This window comes from Dendropsophus ebraccatus, chromosome 6 (assembly GCF_027789765.1).
Source record: "Dendropsophus ebraccatus isolate aDenEbr1 chromosome 6, aDenEbr1.pat, whole genome shotgun sequence".
Classification (NCBI taxonomy): domain Eukaryota; kingdom Metazoa; phylum Chordata; class Amphibia; order Anura; family Hylidae; genus Dendropsophus; species Dendropsophus ebraccatus.
Genome location: NC_091459.1, coordinates 17,097,962 through 17,119,970, shown reverse-complemented (window position 1 = coordinate 17,119,970; position 22,009 = coordinate 17,097,962).

The window sequence follows — 22,009 nt, the reverse complement described above, 5'->3', positions numbered from 1 at the left end:
ACTGTTTTATTTTATAGACAGTAAAGTTGCCTCCATAAAAGCAAGTGTTCACTAATACCTTTTACAGGGGTTGTTCACCAAAAAAATGTTTTCTTTCAATTCAACTCGTGTCAGAGATTTGTAATTTACTTCTATTAAAAAATCTCAAGTCTTCCAGTACTTATCAGCTGCTCTGTGTCCTGCAGGAGGTAGTATTTTTCCAGTCTGGATTTCTGTGAGGATTTGCTACTGATCTGGACAGTTCCTGATATAGACAGAGGTGGCAGCAGAGAGCACTGTGCCAGACTGGAAAGAATATGCCACTTCCTGCAGGACATACAGCAGCTAAGTACTGGAAGACATGACACATTCTAATAGAAGTAAATTACAAATCTCTTGCACTTGCCGGGACCAGTTGGTTTGAAAGAAAAAAAAAAGGGGGGGGGGACACAACCACTTTAACCCCTTGCCTCCGCAGCCTGTTTTGGCCTTAATGCCCGGGGCCTATTTTTCAATTCTGACCTGCAGCGATAACGCTGCGATGCTTTTAACTATCATGGTTATTCTAAAGTCATTTTTTCGTAACATATTCCTCTTTATGTTTGTGGTATACTTTGGTTGATACATTTAGTAGTTTTTTTGTAAACGCAACAAAAATTTGAAAAATTTACGTTTCATTATATTCAAAATTCTCTTTTCCTAAGAAAGATAGTTATAGTTATAAACTAAAGATAGTTATAGTTATAAACTAATTATTACTGCAACATCTACATGTCTGCTTTATGGTGACATCATTTGGTGAACGTCCTTTTACTTTTTAGGATGTTAAAGGGATTTGAAATTTTGTAGCAATTTTTCAAATTTTCAGGAACATTTCAAATTCTGGTTTTATTAGGGACCAGATCAGTTTTGAATTGGATTTGTGGGGCCTGTATATTAGTTACCCCCATAAATCTCTCCACTGTAAAAACTGCACCCCTCAAAGTATTCAAAGTAAGATTTCATAAGTTTATTAACCCTTGGTGTTTCGCAGAAATTTAAGCAAGTTTGAAGGGAAACTTAAAATTAAAAAATTTTGGCAGATATTCCATTTTAATCCATTTTTATCCTCTTAACACAGCAAATACTAACTGAGAAATGAAACTCAATATTTTTTCCCCATATTCCAATGTTTCTAGAAATCCCCCATATGTGGCCACAGTGTGTCACCTGACTCAACCACAGGCCTCAGACAAGACAGAGACCTAGGGAATTTTGGGGCCTTTTTTATTTAATTTTTTTTTAGCCATTATTGTCACAGAGGCCTTGCGGTGCCAAAATATTTGTGTAAGACAAGTTGACATTTCCATCTGTTCCATTCTGAGGGACATGTGACACCCTGATAATTTTTTTGTAAAATTTTTATGAGGTGGTACGAATAAATGACACAATTTAGCAGCTGTTTGTCACCATTTTTAGTAAGCCGTTTACTATACGTCACATATGACATGTTGTCGTTATTCGTCAGGTCGGTACAATTACAGTGATATCCATGTTAAACAGCTTTTGTTATAGTTCTTGGCATTTATACTATAAAAACTGTTTGTGTCTTGGATATTGTAAGAGCAGTAATATTTTTATTTTTTCGCCAATGGAGTTATGTGAGGCCTTTTTTTTTTTGCGGCATAAGCTGACGTTTTTAGTGGTTTACCTTTTGGGTACATGTGACGTTTTGATAACTTTTTTTCTGTATTTTTTAGGGGGCGTGATACCAAAAAAAATTGTCATTTTGGTAAATTTTTTATTTAGTTTTTACAGCGTTGCTGTGATTGGTTGCTGTGGGCAGTAACCTAGGTTACCTAAGTTTAACTATGTAAAGTTCTAGTTTTAATTAAGTTAATTTCAATCTAAGTAATATAAAGTACAGGAATTCAACAACAATGTTCAATGCTTAACAAATGTGTTTTTGTCTTTCCACTGAGGCATTATGAGTTATTCAGCTGTCAAGTAATATAGCTTGCCATAACAGCTGAACACATCTTTTTGCACAAATCAGTACAGTTCATTACCTCAGGAACAAACTATACACTCTTCAAGTTTGTACATGTCTGCTGGTTGCATTAGGAGAACCGAGGAGTTTATTTACAGTAAAAGCTGGAAGCCTCTGTACAGTATGCTGTCTGTTCCATTACTATTGGATGTAATTATCAATACATGTTATCACACATCAGGTTTTGATTGTTTTGCACTGACTGTGTGACACCAAGCACTAACACAACTAGCTATTAAAGGAGAAGTCCGGGCAAATCAATTTTATAAACAAGCGCTTGGGAGGATAAAAAAAATAACGTGTTCTTACCTCCCCTGCTCCAGCGCTGGTGGCAACATACCACTGCTTCAGTCCCCGCCACTTCCTGTCCAGTCCCTGCCACTTCCCGTTCAGTCCCCGCTGCTTTCAGGTCTGAGCCGGACCTGAGCTGTGACAAATGCATTTCTGCCTCAGCTGCTGGCTGGCTGAGCAGACCGCACATGTCATAAACTGGGTCCAACACAGACCAGGAAGTGGACGGGGACTGGAGCAGCGGTAAGCTGCCACCAGTGCTGGAGCTGGGGAGGTAAGTACACATTATTTCTTTTATCCTCCTCAGTACTTCTTAAAAAAAATCTATTTGCCCCGACTTCACCTTTAAGTGTTAATTTAACTCTTATCAAACAAATCTCCCTACTTCAATTTAAAGGAAATATCCAGTTTCATTAAACTATATATTTAGCCCTATAATAAAAACAATATAAAATATGTCTGCCCATGTATTTGTATGCCTGGTAATATCTGTTTACATGGATTAGTTTTCATTAGAGATTATCAAGGGAATCCGGCGATTATCAAGGGAATCAAAATTTGCTGCAAATCGGGCCATTAATTTGCGAATTCCTGCCCATTCGTTAAGGAAATTCACAAAAAAACTAAATAGTGGCCGCACATGCTGTCTGGAGCATCACTGGGCGAGAGAAAGGGATTAACCATAATCCCTAGCACCTGTCCAATCAGCTGCAAGACCCTCTGTGATTTCAGTACCTCCCCCTCTATATAAGGAGGTTCGGTAATGGAGATGGCCAGTCGGCTGTGTGTAAAGAAGAGAGCAGGATGGCAGCAGGCAGTTGGAGCAGAGCAGGGAGAGACTAACAGAGGGATTTAGGGAAAGAGAGGAGAGGAGGACTGATTGTGGGTAGTTTGGTTGTTGTAGCTGTCAAGTGTCCAGCTTACCAAGTAACTTGGTGCCTATAGGAATTCACTGAGACCAGTGAAGACACAGTCCACATTATTCACTAGGCACTATAAATTCCTATTGGGTTATACCAATTTACTGGGATCAGTGAATTGAGCGTGCACCTAACATAGTCAGTGCTCGCACTTCACTCCTACTGTGTTAAACAAATTTGGTTTCATTACTGAACTGAGAGTGCACTTTACATAACCAGTGCTCGCACTCCACTCCTGTACTGGGAAAAAAAATTGATATTACGCCGCTGATCCACCAAGGTCCACTGCTGAGTGACATTTTTTTAAATTGAGATTTTCCTATTTTTGACACTCATACAACAACAAGCTTTAACAAATTTGCCGTTCTGTAATAGTCCCAGTATTGTAGCTACTGTAGTTTGGTTGTTTTAATTAAATTTGCTAAGATTCAAGTTTGACTCAAAATTTACAAACAAATTTCCTTCTGCTTCGCTCATCTCTAGTTTTCATACATGATGTAAAATATGTCTCTATTTTTATCCTGTGTCCTTATGGGAGTTAAGTTCATAATTTTAATTGTCTTTTGCTTTGTGTGTCTTTTATATAAATCTCAATACATATTTTATGAGCTGCTTAAATATACTACATGGTATAGCTAAGAATAAATGATTCATTATTTAGCTGATGGTTTGAGATTGTGATACATTGTACGGTACAATAATTACATAACTCACAACATTCGGAAAGTGATTAATATTACAGATGTATGGATACTATGTCGCTTCAAAATATATAGCAATTCCAACAAAAACTAAAGATAAGCATATTAATGGTAAAAACAAGGTAAGCACATTAAGGCTTTGTTCACACAACGTCCAAAAAAGGAAAAAGGCGTCCGCTTTGTGTGTTTAAAAAGACGTCCGTTATTGCATCATTTTAATTGGCTTGACTAAAATGCATTGAAGTCTATGGAATAACGGACGTCTTTTTCACACATTGTATTGAACGACGGACGTCTTTTGAGGCGGACGCATTCAATACAATGTGTGAAAAAGACGTCCGTTATTCTATAGACTTCAATGCACTTTAGTCATGCATATTAAAATGGTGCTATAACGGACGTCTTTTTAAACACAAAAAGCGGACGCTTTTGGCTTTTTAGGATGTTGTGTGAACATAGCCTAAAAGTAAAAGAATGCATGAAAGTACAGATTTTTGGACACTAAAGAAAAAAAGGTTTATGATAAGGGTATTGGTAAGTGTGAACTTTAATTTCAAAGGAAAAAAGGGATAAGAATGTGAGGCTAAAGGAGGGTGAATATGAGGATGAGAGGCAGTGAGCGGCCTGCCAGCTCTGAGACCTGCTTTGAAGCTGCAGCTGTAATGCCGGGAAGTGAGCGGAGGGCAGGAGAAGACCAGAAGCATGGAAAGGTAACATATCAACTGTTAAGGGTAAGGGCTTCATGGACATCACTAATGATGTCTGTGCAGACCTTGCTAAATAATTATCAAGCCATGTAGTAGGCTCAGTTAAGGAGCGCCAATCTAGCAAATCGGTGTTCGTCATTGCCCCATCTTAGTGGTTGTGAATATGAGGCTGAAGGATGTAAACAGTGTTTACACACATTAACCTCATTTTTTTTTAAAGTTGACACCCACCTGACTATCAGTGCAGATATTAAAAACACAATTGGAATCAGAGCACCCAGGGACAAAAAAAATAATATTAAAACTAGTTGTTTTTTTTTTTTATCCTGCCCACAGGTTCTCTTCACTGCTTGTTGAGAAAAGTATTCAAAATAATTAACTTCCATAAGTAAGTAATCTATCTCTGTACTGCCACCTATAGGTATGTCAAAGTCAGTCCCCTGTAAAAGGCATTGAAACACATCAAGCAGGGGTGTAGCTCGGATTCATAGGGCCCCATAGCAAGAACCTGAGTGAGGCTTCATGAATCCTGTACTCCCCCCCCCCATACTCACATGATCCGTTGCAGTCCCGTGATGTTCCTTTCCCCAGGTCCCTGGCGCACGACTGACGTGCCAGGAAGCTGGGAGAACGGAATGCCGACAGGTTGTGAATCTGGAGGGGGGGGACTTGTGGCTGGAGGTGCAGCTCTGCCTTCAGCTACAAGAGAAAGCGGCAAGGCAGGAAGCCAGTGGGTGCTGTGAGCTATACCTACCATGGAGGCAGAACACTTTTCGCCCGGGCCCCCTGCCACACGGGTCCTATAGCAGTTGCATGGTCCGCCTCTATCATAGCTACACAACTGATGTCAAACCAGAGATATCTATTTGAAAAAAAAATTAAGAAGAACTAGTGTCCAAATAATTCTACAGCGACTAAAAGATCATGCTAACTGTCTAGTTATAATCATTTAAAAATCTGTTTATACAAAATAACAGCTATCGGCACTTTAAATGTAAAACATGTGTTTGCATATTGCAGTACACTGCATATTATGCAATATATTACAACCTTTAAGTATGCATTATTCTTTCTTTTTTAAGCAATTCTGCAAAACTTGCCTTTTTCCCCTTTCATTCTTATTTATAATTCAGTATGTCATATGAAAGTAATTGTTTTATAGATTACTATTCTATGGTTATTGCCAGAGGGTGATGCTTTCACATCAGTTAAATTAGGGCTCATTATTAAACTGTGTTTCTATTATTTGCTACTGCATTAAAAATAAAACCAGTGATTAATGAGTCCTGGTGGGTTTCTCGCGCTCATGCATCTTTCATAACACGGCATAGTTGTAGTGCAATGTCTAATAAATAACCATCTTTATTCAGTGTCTTTATATAAGGATACGTTCCTGGAAGGATAGGGCTTCAGTGAGCAAAAAAATAGTTATTAAGAAAATTTGAAGCTAAGCCACATTCGCGATGGACTAAAATAATTGCCTTTCATAGCAAAAAAAAAGTGTATTTGTTGAGGTTTACTGGAGCAAATCTAGAACTATACCCTGTATGTAAAGTTAATGTTCCATGGTGATTACATTGAAATGCACCATTATTCCATAAGCATTGCAAGGAAGTGCTGATTTATATTACAAGAAAAAAACAGATGAGATGAAAGTAATGAAGTGATAATACCCTAGTGTAAAATTCTAGTAATTAGAACGGATACAAACCGCATTCTAACACTACAGCATGTGAGGGGCAAGTATCATATTGCCGGTTTAACCTTAATATAAATTTAAATGTATAACACTGATCCGTGTTTTCTCTTAACCTTAATATAAGTATATGATACATATCGGTCAACGGGTCTATAAGAGATGTTAGAACAATAGTAATTCAGTGTTCGGCCCTGAACTTTTAAACACCTGAGCAGAAATAAATAATTTAAAAAAATTAACAAAAAAAAATTGTCTTGTTATCTATATTTAAGTATAAGCATTTGCTTGAAACTCAAAAAGTAAGAAACTATATTCAAAAACATCTTGCTCAATAAAAAAAATTAAAAAAAATTAACGGCTCTTAGAAAATAGCTTAAAAAGCCAAAGTTCAATAAAAAGTATGAATGTTTTTGTACTTGAAGGAATAAAGGGTTTCAATAAATTAATTCATTTTTTCATATAATAAAAGTCCTTAAAGGGGTAATCCAGCTACAAAAACAAGGCCACTTTCTTCCAGAGACAGCCCCACTCTTGTCTTCAGCTTGGGTGGTGTTTTGCTGCTCAGTTCCATTAAAGTGAATGGAGCTTAATTGCAAACCGCACCTGAACGGAAGACAAGAACCATGTTGTCTCTGAAAGAAAGTCGCTATGTTTTTGTAGCACTGAATGACCCCTTTAAATAGTAACTGTCGTAAAAAAAAAAAACTTTTGACATTTCAAATGTTTTGATCGGTCCGGGTCTGAGTGTTCGGACTGCCTTTTTATGCCTTTTCATGGCGCAGATGAGCCTGATGATGGACTCGTAAAAATATTCGCAAACCCTGTTTTTGTGAATATTTTATTTGCATCAGGCCCATCTTCACAGCTTGCGCCAGAGTTGTGGTGAGGGTGTATAACAGGGGGTTGCGGCTGCACGCATTCACGTCACTGCTCTCCTATCTCCATGTTGATTAAAGGCCAGAAGTCAAGCTCTCCAATGCATTCTCTACGGGAGAGCGTGACTTCCTGCCTTCAATCGACATGGAGACAGAAAAGGGGTCAGTAGAGCGGCAACATGAACGTGCACGTGCTTTGAAACAGAGGATGGGAACAAAGCTGTGCCGTGGTACACCGATCATCGCTGGCAGCGGGGGGGGGGGCAAATAAAACAAAAATTCCAGAATGCTTCTTTAATAAATGTCCCTCCTAGTATCCATATAAAGGCCACAGAAACTGGACGGGTAAGCATGCTTGTTATGTTCCTCCGCAGCCCAGCATTTCTTTGGACAACCCGCGGCAATATGGACAGAGGTTGTCTTGTTAGGAAACTTTGTTCTACAATATAAATGTGCCATGTAGAATTCAAATATGAAATAAGAAGATTTACAAGATTTAAAAAAAAAAAAAAACTTCAGTCATTACATTAATGTTAGCTAGATGGTAGCTATGAAGAATACTAAAAATTCTCAAAGCCATTGAGTGGTATAAAGTAGTGGTACCTGGAAATTTCCATAATAGTCTGTTAGAAAACCGGGTCTGCAGCAGCTCCTGTCAGTTATAACAAAGGAAAAGTCTGAGCTAAAAGCATTCCTTCTCCTAAGAATGTACATGGTACATGGTTCACATAAGGATCGAAAGGACATGACAACCTTTACTACTTCTACTAGTCCTAACTTCTAAAAAAAATTGCAGTTTCTTCAGTTGTCACACTTAGAGATGAGCGAATCACTCGGAAATTCAGGGTTCGCGAGGTTCGCAAGGTTTGCAAGGTTCCTGAATATTCCCACAAATTTGCAAATATTCGGGAATTGTATACAAGCGAATTTCATTAAAAATTGTGGCGAGCGAACATCCGAACATACTGCTAATTGTCTGTGTTCGCCGATACAAACAATTTGTACCATGATTGGCATGGTTATAACTAGAGATGAGCGAATCACTCAGAAATTAGTTTTGCGAAGTTTGCAAATATTCGGGAATTGCATACAAGTGAATTTAATAAAAAATAGTGGCGAGCAAACGTGTTAGTATGTTCCTACAAACATACTGCTAATTGTCTGTGTTCGCCGATACGAACAATTTGTTCGATAATCGGAATAACATTTTCAAACGTGCGAACGTTTATCTTGTGATGTACGCAATTGCGTAATAATTGCTAATGCATAATGTTCGTTACTGCGTAATATTCACCACTATGTAATGATCGCAACTATTTGGCCAATCTCCCCTACGAGATGTGGGTAACCCACTTACTTCAATGATAATAAGGATAAATGTTGGTTGCTAGAGGATAGAGTGCTCCCCAATTTTTAGTTTTTTATGCCGTTCCATGTTGGACCGGTGACTTGGATCCTCCGGAGGTTGTAGCGATCCCAACAGAATTGTGTTGTTAATCTCTTGGTCTATAGTGAGTAATGAAGCTTCACCACTCTCCAATTGTCAATTATTTATTTCCTAGAGTCCTGTTCCCACCATAGGAACGTTACCGCTCCCAAAGTGCTTTTTTTTTTTTTTTTCCTGTTTCTATATAGATGATCGCAACTGTTTAAATGTAAGCTAAAATGAGCGCTCGCTATTGCGGCCGCCATGTTTAGCAAATCTGGCAAATTTGTGAATCGCAATGAGGCAAACTAAAAACCTGATTCGCGGCAAATGGGAATTCGTCAGATTTGCTTCGCTCATCTCTAGCCACACTTTTTCACAGTCCCTTATATTGCTTTCTAACTTTCATTACCCCATAGATATTTTACGATCCATCCCTGCAGGTAAACCAATGGATGTATAATTGATTTTGCAAGTAGTAATAATAACCATTCTTCTCCGGGTCCTAGTATCAGTCCAGTTTTGCGCTGCTCCCAATGTAGAATATTCTGCTACATTAAGGTAACAGTTTAATCAGATATTAAAATAAATATTACATGCCGAGACGGTATTCTTTTAAAATGATTGCATCCGACAGCGCGTTTTTTTTATCCTACTGTTTTATTGATGGGAAAGGGAAGAAAGTTCTAAAAAGCCATTTGAATTGTTTTACTTTGCTTGCTCGAGACCTTGAATACATTCAGAAAATATACAATGTACAAACGGCACTAGCGTTTTATGAACAAGTTTTAACAAACTGATGTTAAGGCAGACAAAAAAAAAAAAAAAAAGTCGAAATATTCAAGGTCGAAAACGAGAAATGTTTACCTTTGCAGAGAGTTTCAGTTGGTTCTTGCCATTATGATACATTGTCATTCTTACTCGAAACTCTACATTTATGTGCTCAAAACTGTGTGAAATGGGAACATCTGTGGCAATCTGAGAAAAGGGGCTTTATCATGTTAAAAGTCGAGTGGAATATAAAATTATATTTAGACTGAAAATCTTGCAATTTTTTTCTTAAAGGGGTAGGTATGGCTGTTACTTTCCTCCTCAGCACTGTTTCTGTGCTATTAGTAGTGTAATCCTCGGTCTGGATCACCATAAGGAGTACTGTCCTGTCCTCAGAGCACGGCTATGGAGGCGGGGCAGTGCTCCTAATGGTGCTCCAGACCAAGGGTTAAACTTTTAATAGCATGGAAACTGCACCAAGGAGGAAGGTAAGAAACATACCTCCCTCCTCTGCGTCTCTTGTGCAATAGGGGTTCCCCTTTAAAGGGGTTATCCAGCGCTACAAAAACATGGCCACTTTCTTCCAGAGACAGCCCCACTCTTGTCTCAAGCTTGGGCAGGGTTTTGCTGCTCGGTTCCATTGAAGTGAATGGAGCCTAATTTCAAACTACACCTGAGCTGGAGACAAGAGTCGTGTTGTCTCTGAAAGAAAGTGGCCATGTTTTTGTAGCGCTGGATAACCCTTTTAAGTAAAAGCCATTTAATGCATATTCTATATGAATGTTAGTAGAAAGCATGGATATCGGCTGAAATTTATGAAGGGCTTTGTGCCAACGTCTGGTCCATATACAGTAAATATGTTTCACGTGTTACTTAGACAAAAAAAAAAGTTTTTTAATTTTAACGTGTCACTGTCGGATTTTATTTTTTACAGAAATCAATAGTACAGGCGATTTAAGAAACTTTGTACTGTATTTATTAGGAAATAAGCCATTATCTGAATTCAAAAAGACTTTCCCCAGGTCCCCCCCCCCTCTCTCCTTCACTGCTTATTATCAGGAAATCTCAACTCTTTTACATCAGTCGAGTTCTGTGTAACCTATGGAGAGGGGAGGAGGAGGAGGGAGATTAGTCAGCAGCAGAGACCAGAGAACAGGATTACACAGCGGGATCTGTGTGAAAGCCAGTATTCACAGGTCAGAGAGGTCAGTGCTAACTTCAGAGGAGAGAGCCCGGTAATGTAGCTGTAAATTAACTCTTTGTTGTCCTGTTTAGGTGCCGCATCTCCCTCATCTCCCTCAACCCCTCCCCTCTCCATAAGAGAACCATAAAGACAGGGGAGAGCTTCAAACTGCTTTTTCATGATGAAAATTCATTTTTCGGCTAATAAACCCAATTACAAAGTTTCTTAAAATTGCCTGTACTATTTATTTCTGCCCAAAAAAATTTAAACAAAAGTCACACTTTAAGCTGTGCGCATTTTTTTTAGGACGTGTGCAATTTTTGATACATTTTCCAAAGGAAAGGAGAAATACAAATGGCTAAAACTAGATAGAATAATTACAGCGATTAGACTCAACAATATATTTCCCCCATTGTCTTTTGCAATGCATATTAGGCATAGTAATAAAACATGCATGGCTTGTAGGTTGGGTAGTCTTTAGATAATTTAAGCCGTGCTTTATCATTACAAAATAAAATGTATTATGGTAAATGTATACATTTGCATATCATATTAGGAATGGCTGAGCCCTGTGTTTTCTTATATGCTGGAATCACACATGGCAGTTTTTTTTGTTTTGTTTTGTTTTTTTAACTGGCAATGCAGTTTTTGTGCCAAAACCAGAAGTGGATCCAACAGGAAAGAGAAGTTTTCCCTTTATATTTTTCATCCCATTTGAATCCACTTCTGGCTTTGGAACAAAAACTACGGTTAATGGATGCTGCCGGTGAGATCAGAACGACGGGATCAGTACCTGAGGGTGCGATGAGCTGCTCTGTGACTTTTAACTATAGGACATACTGCTCACTTTATTCTTTTGCTATTTCCTACCATCTTGTATAACTCTCGCTAAGACTATTGCCCCAGGGATATCATGTTTTGAGCTTAATGGTGTGGATAATAAGGACAGTAAGATGTATAATATAGATGAGCTTTACACAAGGTTGGTGTTGGTGGCTCATGTGTGTTTTCTGAGCGTCTTTAAGGTTCTATACATTTTTATAATTAATGCTTTTAAAGATTTAATCATATTTAAACTAAAAACTATACATTTCTTTAGGAGAAATTTTTTGTAATATTTTAAGAAGTATATGTTTCTCTGTGTAGCAAACCAGATTTGGAGCTCTTGCCATGTGTACATTGTGCTTTTGATGCATGAATGTAGTCTGCCATCTCCTTAAAGGAGAAGTTCAGCCAAAAGTATTTTTAATATGTTATTACTTATGGAAAAAAAGACAAATTCCATACATTAATTATAGGATATGTACATATAGGATATGTACATATACTGCTATTTTCCTTAATTTAGTAGATCAGGCAGGCTTCAGATTCTGTAAAAAAAATTGTGACGTCACGAATCGGTTGAATTTCTATGGAGTGTCCAGCAGGGGGCACACTACATGTAGAAGTCTATGGCACTGTATTGTTTCTATGGATGTCTATGTAAATGTAACGTAATGTACACTATGCTTTATTGATTGAATACATTTACGGAATACTTTGGAGAGCAAGTGTCCTTCAATGAATAGCGGCCGCAGAAAACTGACATGTCAGTTCTTTGCGGCACCACTTGGGATCCCAGCCAGAGCGTATACGATGTGTATAAGCTCCGATCATTGTTGCCGTACTTTTACGCTCAGATATCTAGAATTGAGGAAAGGGCAGTAGACATCTTTAACCCTGTACATGCTACTAGTGATGAGCAAACGTCCCAATGTTCGGATCCCGAACACGAACATTAAATTATTAATTAACAAAAAAATATCATGATTGCTTCGTATTTGCTGAACATTCACAATAAGCGAACATTTCGATCTATGCACATGCATACAGATTATCAGGTGCAAAGCGTAAAATACGTAATAGTGGAGCAATTACCAGGTGCAAAGCATTAGGATATCTTTTATTCGCCTGTGTGCATATACTGACAATCACTGGCACACAGCACAGCAGAGCCAGACAGACGGATTGATGAAATATATATATATATATATATATATATATATATAAATTAGCTCTAAAAAGGACTATTGGGTTCTTAAGTTTAGGATGCCCGGTCACTACAGGGTTAAGACATGAATCCTAAAACGCTGGATTCTCTCACTCTCCCTACGCTGACAATCTCACAACATTCTAAGCATTACTCGGTCAGCTCTCCCTCTGACAATCTCACAACATTCTAAGCACTACTCAGTCAGCTCTCCCTCCCTACACTCACTAACTACCACTGTGACTATTGCTGCCTAACTAAATTCAGATGCCGTCCCTTCTCGTTTCACTTTCCCTACTGAATGGCACAAGAATCAGGAAAGGTTGTGAGAAAATTCGTCTCACCGCCGCATTTCTATAGCATGTACGTAACGTACATAATGACGCTAATCGTACAGCCAATCACAGTAAGGCCAGTAGTGAACATGGCTACTACATTACCTGACGTGCCCTTCCTTCCCGACACGTTCATTGGCTCTTTCAAATTGGTGGGAGGAAACTTACGCAGTTGTGTACATAAACGTTCGCATGTTTGAATATGTTCGAAAAATGATTGTTATAACCATTCCGATCAACAAACTTATTGTTAGTGATTGGTGAACATGAAAAATAAGCATACAAAAATACCAACATTTACAAACATGTTTGCTTATCACTACATGCTACTGGCGGATGCCATGCTCGGACAACGACCGCCTACTTGAACAACACTACACTTGCGGATTGCTCTGTCCCTTCATGCTATGTGCTCCACCTGGTGTTTCTTCTCTAGCACTGCCATAGAGGTAACTACTGGGTTGGGGTGACTAGGGCCAAATATATGGTATATGTGGGCAGCAAAATGATAAGTAGAAATAAAAATCTAAAAAAAAAAAAAAAATGTCTATAACCAGATTAGACATCAACAATGATTAATGGATTGTAGAAGACAGCTCTCCTAACATATCTCTTATAATAAATCATTGTGTCAAAAAACAGTGTTTGAACACAAGCTCAGGGTTCCCAGTTATATATTACAACTCTGTATACATTACAACTGAAATATTGTTCCTAATTTAGAGCTTGTACACAGCACAATCCAGTCATTGTGTGTATTGTATTGTTTAATTGTGCTGGTTGCTTTAACGATTTATGCACAGGCAGTAAAGCTGGTCTTCTATATTGTTAATGCATTGTTCCTTTTTTGCATTTGTAAGGACACATTGAAACATTTCAACTATTTGAAAAAGTTAAGTATAGTAAATGTTGTATGTTGAATGCAAAGGAGCAAGGGGCCAGTACACCTTTACAGCTACATTAAGTGCCAAATGGAGCTGCTCAAAATTGTTCAGCTTAAATACAAGCTGAGCCGAACAAAACTGGAATACCTCATCTCACCTTCCATCAATCTTGCTGAGATGTGTGCACAGTAGGAACATTTTAACACACTGACGTATTGCGAGACCTAACCAGTGAGTACTGTATCCGTCTATTAATAAAATCTGAATGTAAAAAAGAAAAAAAAAACACTAAGAATTTTGGGGAAACAGAAAAAATCAAATGCAAATGTTTTATCTTACAGTAAGCATAATATTACTGACTACAGTTCGTTATGTTAAATCTGGCAAAATGAGAATACTGAAATTGCAAAAAAAGAATATGAACTTACAGAATGTCAGTATGACATAGCTTTTTATCTATTTTTTGTTATTTTGTATTTTGTGTTGACTAAGAAGGTACAAAAACTAAAGCAAATACATGCCCCAAAGAGCACATAAAAAATAAGAAAAATATTATGTGTGTGCATGCGTGTGTGTATATATATAATATATATAACACAAAATCATATTTTCATCATTTAACCCCTTAGGGACCAAGCCTATTTGGGCCTTAATGACAGGCGAATTTTTCAAAATCTGACCTGTCTCACTTTATGCGCTTATAGCTCAGTGATACTTTAACGTATGCTAGCGATTCTGAGATTTTTTTTTTCCCTAACATATGGTACTTTATGTTAGTGGCAAAATTTGGTGACTGTCTTGTGTTTTTTTTGTGAAAAACATCAAAATATCATGAAAAATGTGAAAAATTTGCACTTTACGAGCTTTGAAATTCTTTGCTTCTAAAAAAAGAAAGTCACATGACAAAAATTAGTTAGTAAGTCACATTATGAATATGTCCTCTTTATTCTGGCTTCATTTCGTAAACATATTTCACTTTTTTAGAGTGTTACAGGGCTTAGAAATGTATCAGCAAATTATGAAATTTTCATGAAATTTCCAAAACTGATTTTTTTTAGGCACCAGTTCTTTTTTTAAGTTGATTTAGGAGGCTTGTATACTGGAAACCCCCATAAGTGACCCCATTTTGGAAACCTTAAAGAATTAATCTAGGGGTATAATGAGCATTTTAACCCTACAGGGGCTGGGGGAAAGTATTCACAATTAGGCCGGAAAAAATGGAAAATAGAAATTTTCCAATAATATATTTGTTAAGATTAAAGTATCTCATTTTCATAAGCAACATGAGAGAAAATGCACCCCTAAATTTTGTAACGCAGGCTCTCCTGAGTACAATGGTACCCCATATGTGGGCATAAACCACTGTATGGGCACACAGCGGGGCTCAGAAGGGAAGGAGCGACAATTAGCATTTACAGTTCAGATTTTGCTGAAAAATTTTCTGAACGCCAGGTGCGTTTGCAGCTCCCCTGTAGTGTTAGCAGAATAGAACCCCCGCAAAAGTCCATTTTGGAAAGTACACTCCTCAAAGAATACATCTTGGGGTGTGGTGACCATTTCGACCCCATAGGTATTAGAGGAAAGTATTCAAAAGAAGACGGCAAAAATGAAAAAATAGAATTTTTCCAATAATATGTTTGTTTAGTTTGAAATTTCTCAATTTCACGAGGAACAGGGGAGAAAACTCACCCCAATATATGTAACGCAGGTTCTCCTGAGTAGAACGGTACCCCATACGTGGGCATAAACTACTGTATGGGCACACAGCGGGGCTCAGAAGGAAGGGAGCGCCAATTAGCATTTTCAGTGCATGATTTTTCTGAAGAAGTTTCTGAGCGCCAGGTTCGTTTGCAAAGCCCCTGTAGTGTCAGCAGAATAACCCCCCCCCCCCAAAAGTCACCCCATTTAGGAAAGTACACCCCTCAAAGAATGTGGGTGTGGTGACCATTTTGACCCCACAGGTATTGGAGGAAAGTATTCAAAACTAAACCGTAAAAATGAAAAAATTAAATTTTTCCAATAACATAGTTCATTACATAGTTACATAGTTAATACGGTTGAAAAAAGACACATGTCCATCAAGTTCAACCAAGGAGGGGATGGATACAGGGAAGGGGAGGGGTGATAGGTTCTATACATATGTATTTATATTATTTTTGTCTAAGAACTTGTCTAGGCCGGTTTTGAAGCCCTCTACTGTTTTTGCTGTGACCAGATCCTGTGGTAGACTGTTCCACAGATTCACAGTTCTCATGGTAAAGAAGGCTTGTCGCCTCCGGAGATTAAACCTTTTTTTCTCCAGGCGGAGGCAGCGCCCTCTTGTCCTTTGAGGGGGTTTAACCTGGAACATCTTTTCCCCATATTTCTTGTAGGGGCCATTTATATATTTAAATAAGTTAATCATATCTCCCCTTAAACGTCTCTTCTCCAGACTAAACAAATGTAATTCTTTTAATCTCCCCTCATAACTAAGATGCTCCATTCCCCTTATTAGTTTAGTTGCCCGTCTTTGTACCCTCTCCAGCTCTAGAACATCCTTTTTATGAATTGGGTTCCAAAACTGGACGGCATACTCCAGGTGAGGCCGCACCAAAGCTTTATAAAGCGGTAATATTATATCCCTGTCCCGTGAGTCCATGCCTGTTTTAATGCATGACAATATCCTGCTGGCCTTAGAAGCAGCTGACTGACATTGTGTGCTGTTCTGTAGTCTATTATCTACAAGTACACCCAGATCCTTCTCCATCAGCGACTCTCCCAGTGTAACTCCCCCTAGGACATATGATGCATGCGGGTTATTAGTACCCAGGTGCATAACTTTACATTTATCCACATTGAACCTCATTTGCCAAGTGGACGCCCAAACACTCAGTGTGTCTAAGTCATCCTGTAACATCTGCACATCCTCCGTAGACTGTACTGTACTACAAAGCTTGGTGTCATCTGCAAAGATAGAAACATTGCTGTTAATTCCATTCTCAATATCATTAATAAACAAGTTAAACAGAAGAGGGCCCAGTACTGACCCTTGGGGTACACCACTTATTACCGGGGACCATTCGGAGTAGGAATCATTGACCACCACTCTCTGGGTACGATTTGTAAGCCAGTTTTCAATCCAGTTACACATTAAATTTTCCAAACTGATAGACTTTAACCCTTTGAGGACCAGGCCCAAAATGACCCAGTGGACCGCGCAAATTTTGATCTTAGTGTTTTCGTTTTTACCTGCTCCCCTTCTAAGAGCTCTAGCACTCTCAGTTTTCTATCTACAAGCCATGTAAGTGCTTGTTTTTTACAGGAATAGTTGTACTGTGTAATGGCGTCATTCATTTTACCATAACATGTATGATGGAATTCCAAATATATTATTTATGAAGATATAAATAGGTGAAATCGTAAATAAGAATGCAATATGGTAATGTTTGGGGGGTTCCTGTGTCTACGTAATGCACTATATGGTAACAGCGACATGACACTATTATTCTATAGGTCAGTCCGAACACAACCATATGCAGGTTACACAGATTCTCTAATGTTATATATGTATTTTTTTATGAAATCCTTTTTTTTGGCAATTAAATATTAATAAAATGGGCCTATTGTGACGCTTATAACGGTTTTATTTTTTCACCTATGGGGCTGTATGGGGTGTCATTTTTTCCGCCATGATCTCTCGTTTTTATTAATACCATATTTGTGAAGATCGGACGTTTTGATCACTTTTTATTGATTTTTTTAAAATATATAATGTAACATAAAATCGGTAATCTGCCCACTTTTTCCCCTCTTTTCGTCTACGCCGTTTACCGATCACAATGACGCTTGTTATATTTTAATAGATCGGACAATTACGCACGCTACGGTATATTATATGTTTATCTATTTATTTATTTTTATATGTTTTATTTATATAATGGGAAAGGGGGGTGATTTAGACTTTTATTGGGGGAGGGGCTTTGGGGTTGTGTGTTAGTGTTTTGAACTTTTTTTTTTTTTTACACTTTTGAAGTCCCTTTGGGGGACTTTTACATCCAGTACTTTGATTTATACACTGATCATTGCTATGCCATAGGCATAGCATTGATCAGTGTTATCGGCGATCTGCTCATTGAGCCTGCCTGTGCAGGCTCAGTGTAGCAGATCGCCGATCGGACCGCACGGAGGCAGGTGAGAGACCTCCGGCAGTCCGTTTCAACGATCGGGACCCCCGCAGTCACACTGCGGGGGTCCCGATCGTTAAGTGACAGGGGACTCCCCCTGTCACTTACACTTAAACGCCGCGGTCGCAGCGTTTAAGGGGTTAATGACACGCGGCAGCGCGATCGCTGCAGCGTGTCATTACCGGTGAGATCCCGGCTGCTGTTTGCAGCTGGCCCCCACCTGCTATGAAGCGTGCTCCGCTCCGGAGCACGCTTCATAGCAGGAGAAACACCCAGGACGTAAGGTTACGTCATGGGTCGTCTGGGGACAGACTTCCATGACGTAACCCTACGTCCAGGGTCGTCTAGGGGTTAAAGCGTAACTGTCATGTTTTTTTTTTTTTATTGCAGAAATCAGTAGTATAAGCGATTTTAAGAAACTCTGTAATAGGTTTCATCAGCCAAAAAAGCCTCCTTCTGTACTCAAGAAGCAATCTCCCAGCCTCCCCCCCTGACATCTTATCTGTGCATTATCAGGCAAACACGTCTTCATTACAGAGAAGCCAGTGAAAACGGGTTCTGCTCTCTCCATTGTAAGCCTATGAAGGGGGGAGGGACTGAGGGAGATGAGGGAGCAGGAAGAGGTGACATGAAGGTCAGCTGTTTGTAGACTGTCTGGGCACCTAAAACGCTAAATTCAGGGGTCAGAAAGGTCAGTTCTTATCTATGAACTTACTGAGAGAAGATTGCAGGGTGTTGTGCTTTGCAGGACTGCTCCGTGCTCAGTCACTCCTAACAGCCCCTCCCCTCTTCATAGCCACATAATGGAGACAGAAATCCTGCTTCATTTGATGTGAGGGGGGAGGCTGGGAGATTGCTTTTTCACTACAGAAGGAAACTTTTTTAGTACATAAAACCTATTACAGAGTTTCTTAAAATCGCTTGTACTGTTGATATTTAATGTTTTCAGAAAAATGACCCTGAAATGACAGTTACGCTTTAACTTACCCATCAGACGTCCATGAGGAACATGTTTGTTTAGTTTGAAATTTCTCAATTTCCCGAGGAACAGGGGAGAAAACTCATCCCAATATATGTAACACAGGTTCTCCTGAGTAGAACGGTACCCCATACGTGGGCATAAACCACTGTATGGGCACAGAGCAGGGCTCAGAAGGGAAGGAGTGTAATTTTAGTTACAGGCAATATGTGGGTGTTTGCTGGCTATCTGGGGTGGTAATGGACAATCTCGGGGTGTTTACTGGCTATCTGAGGTTGCGAAAGGGAATCTGGTGTGGTTATGGGCAATCTGGGGTGGTTACGAGCAGTCTGTGCCAATCTGGGTAGGTTATGGGCAATCTGGGGTGGTTACGGGCAATCTGGGGTGGTTACAGGCAATCTGGGGTGGTTACAGGCAATCTGTGGGTGTTTACTGGCTATCTGGGGTGGTGACGTGCAATCTGGTGGTGTTCACTGGCTATCTGGGGTGGTGACGGGCAATCTGGTGGTGTTCACTGGTGATCTTGGGTGACGACCGGCAATCTTGGGTGGTGACCGACAATCTTGGGTGGCGACTGGCAATCTGTGGTGGCGACGGGCAATCTGGGGTGGCGATGGGCTGTCTGCGAAGGTTACGGGCAATCTGTGGTGGTTACGGGCTGTCTGCGATGGTTACGGGCTGTCTGGGGGGGGTTACAGGCAATCTGGGCGGGGGGATTACGGGCAATCTGGGTGGTTACAGGCAATCTGGGGAGGTGACGGGCAATCTGGGGTGGTTACAGGTAATCTGGGGTGGTTACAGGTAATCTGGGGTGGTTACGGGTAATCTGGAGTGGTTACAGCTTATCCGGGCGGCTTTTGACTTTGGTGACGGGTAAAAAAGTGCCGGCACCATTTGGAACAAGCGATCATTGGTATGTACCGCTGATCGCTTGTACTGGGACCACACCGGGTGGTCCCCGATCATTGCCCCATGCTCTCTGCCACCTCCGGTGGTGGAGAGAATGGAGCTTTGATAATTTTTAGGAATCCATCACTGTGAACAGAGTCTGTTCACAGTGATGGCGGCGGCCATCTTGGATCAGATGGCCGCCCAGGGAGGGGAGGGTCAGTGACCAGGTCACTAGGGTTAATTCTGGGGACAGGGGGGGGGGACATGTTTTCATCTCCTCTCACTGTGGATTCACTGTGAGAAGAGATGAAAGCATTCAGCTGCGCTGGCAACTCCTGTTACCGGTGGCCGCCGTTATACTGGTAATAACGGCGATCGCCGGTGAGGGGGCTGGCCGGGACTGACCCCACATTCTACCCCAACCCCTAAGCTACCTCCGATAGCTGAGAGGAGGGGGCTGCGGGCATTACCGGCGCCGCTGCACTATTCTGCGCCATTGCCATAAAGAGCTGATGGCAGCAGAATATAGCCTATTAGTGATCGCCGTAAAAATCTGTATCGGCGGTCACTAAAAACATAATACATGTATTCTCTGGGTCACTACGGTTACGGCGATACCACATTTGTGTAGGTTTTTTTAACTATCTTCCTAGCAAAAACCCACAAAAACTGTCACCGCATTGCAAGATCTATAGTGTTCTTATCTTTTGCGTGACAGAGCTGGTTTTGGGCTTATTTTTTGCAGGAAGATCTGTAGTTTCTATGAATACCTAGTTTTATATGTATATGAATTTTTGATCTCTTTTAAAACTTTTTTTTATAACTTTTCTAAAGCAGATTGATAAAATACTGCTATTCTGGTACTGTATTTTTTATTTATTTTTTTATATCGTGCGATATAATTATTGATATAGTTTTATAGATTGGGTCATTACGGACGTAACGATACCAAATATGTATAGGATTTGTGTTTTTGATCACTTTTATGTCACGTTTTATTGTGTATGGGGAATGTAATGCATCTTTATTATTGGGGGGGGCTGGGGGGGGCTGGGTTGTGTTTGGTGCACACTTTTTTCACTTTCTTTTACTTTTACACTAGTGTACATTACTGTACACTAGTGTAAACTACTTAGATCACTGATACAATACATTGCAGTACCTGATGTACTGCAATGTATTGTATCATGCCTCATGCTGACAGGCAATAGCCACAGCCACCCCTGTCAGCATGAGGCATCTCCATGGTGACCCCGGGGACCTTCATTAGGACCCTGGGATCACCATGGAGACATCGGAGGACCGGACGGCGATCATGTAAGTGACCCACGGCGCCGTCTGGGATCCACCGGGACCCGTTAGATGCCGCTGTCATGGTTTGACAGCGGCATTTAACGGGTTAAACTGCTCGGAGCAGAGAATCCTCCGCTCCGGGCAATTACAGGAGGGTGTCAGCGGTCACACTGACTGCTGATCACCCGCCCTGCCGCCGCTGCCGGGCGGTAATTTATTTTGATGCAGAATTCCATCCCACGCATGTGCAGATGAGTGAATACTTTCACTTACTGGTTCAGGGCATCTGCACAGCGCATGCGTGCCTAGCACTGTACAGAAGCCAATGGGGATGGGGGGAATCTTGGGGTTATTTAGCTTAAAAAAGATGGCATTGGGGCGATCTGATCACAATGTCCAGATATATGAACAGCCAGTACAAAGACCTTTCTGGTGATCTTTTTACACCTAGACCTGTAACCATGACGTCTAGAGAAAATAAAGTTTTACCACCAGCACAGATACGGATTCTTCACTGTAAGAGCAGTGGGACTATGGAACTCTCTGCCACATCATATTGTCATGGCTGACAAGTTTAAGGGTGGTATTCCACGGCCGATGGGGGCCCGATAATACCTGTAAACGAGCAGCGATCAGCTAGATCGTTGCTCGTTTACTTGGCCTATTACACGGCCCGATAATCGTTAAACAAGGGCTGCAGGGACATCGTTACCGATGTCCTTGCAGCCTTTGTTTAAACTGTATACATACCTAATCCATGGTCCAGGGTTCCTCTTCTTCTTAACTTCTCCCCGGGTTCGCGCACTTCAGCTTCACAGCGGCTTGTCTCTGCTGACAGGCCGCTCGGCCAATCA